This window comes from Neofelis nebulosa, chromosome 1 (assembly GCF_028018385.1).
Source record: "Neofelis nebulosa isolate mNeoNeb1 chromosome 1, mNeoNeb1.pri, whole genome shotgun sequence".
Taxonomy (NCBI): domain Eukaryota; kingdom Metazoa; phylum Chordata; class Mammalia; order Carnivora; family Felidae; genus Neofelis; species Neofelis nebulosa.
Genome location: NC_080782.1, coordinates 4,795,791 through 4,797,224, shown reverse-complemented (window position 1 = coordinate 4,797,224; position 1,434 = coordinate 4,795,791). Strand labels below are relative to the sequence as shown.

The 1,434-nt window shown below is 45.7% G+C and overlaps 1 non-coding gene across 1 annotated transcript; it reads left to right on the top strand.

Moving 5' to 3' along the window:
• The first annotated feature begins 235 nt into the window (after nucleotides 1–235).
• On the top strand, nucleotides 236–342 carry LOC131489617 (U6 spliceosomal RNA). Its single transcript, XR_009250666.1, has one exon. It is a non-coding gene; the product is annotated as a U6 spliceosomal RNA (small nuclear RNA).
• Nucleotides 343–1,434: the final 1,092 nt, after the last annotated feature.

The window sequence follows — 1,434 nt, the reverse complement described above, 5'->3', positions numbered from 1 at the left end:
ATAACAGGAAAACAGGCGTTTGGTTTCCTTATGCCGATTTCTTGGTCTCCTTTTCCCTCGGCCTTCGGATGATCAAAAATCATTTACAGAGTTAGTTTGCCTATGTTTGGGACACTGGGGGATGTGTAAGTGTAGAATGCTTAAATACAGCTGGGATGCTGAGGCATGAAACACCCAGGAGTGTTAAGGACAATTCAGGGGCCACACGGAAGTTCAGTGTCAGAAGGGGCAGACAGCGATCGCTTCGTCAGCACATACGCTAAAACTGGAACGATTCGGAGAAGATCAGCATGGCCCCTGCTCGCGGATGGCATGCAGATTCCAGAAGCCTTCCACATTAAAAACAGAGGCTGATGATAGGGAGGCCACAAATGACAGCAAGGCTACGTCCATGGTTGCCGTGCAGTGGCCCAACTCCAGGGCGACCCTTAATAGTTGGGGAGACCTTGGACACCCTGGCTGTGTCCATAACTCTGATGGAAATGTTCCTGAAATTTCCTGGCTATGTCCGATGGCTTCAGGAAGTTTTTCAAGACTGTCCTTTCTTAGGTTTAGAAAGTTTCTTTCATTCTCCAGTTTCCCAGAAGTGTTTTTGTTGTTGTTGTTTTTTTAGATCATAAATCTGGTTGGATTTTTTCAAGTGTCTATTTTTTTAAAAATCTACCTGACATGTGTTTCTCCTTCAGTCTTCAATGGACTTAGTTATATAATAGATGTTATGGTGGTGAACCTTTCCTGCAGTCCTAGGAAAGGCCCAATAGATCATTCTTTTTTTTCACTGTGAGGTGGGACAGGTTGTATTTTCCAAGAATGGGCTTCAGTAATATCTCCTACTTTTTACCTGCTCTTCCAGTAGTATGATTTCTTGCCTCTTCCACTGATGGATCGCCTTCACGGTCCTTCCCTGGGAATCTAGCTATGCCACAGCTGTGGTGGAGGTGGCATAGTGGGACTTCTGAGGCTAGGTCATAAAAGGTTCTGCCCGCTTCTCCTGAGCTATGTGCTCCCGGAACCCACTGGCATGATGTGAGGAAGCTCCAAAGCCCACAGAGAAGCACGGAGGTGAGCTGTGGTCTCTGGCTTACCGTCAGCTAAGCTCTCAGCTCACATCCACTACCAACGTGGTGGCCATGTGCGTGAGATCCCTCAGTCCCAGGTAAGCCAGCCCAGCCGATGTGACAAGGAACAGAGGCAAGCTGTGAATGCCATACACAGCCCACACCGCAGATTTGAGAGCAAGATACAGGATGGTTGTATTTTAAGCCACTGAGTTTTAGGGAGGTTTGTTATGCAGAAATAAATGATAAGTGATACATAATAACTGATTTTCTGCTATTTTATTTAGGATTTTTGCATTTATTTTCAGAAGGAGAATTGACTGATATTTCTTCCTTCCTTCCTTCCTTCCTTCCTTCCTTCCTTCCTTCCTTCCTT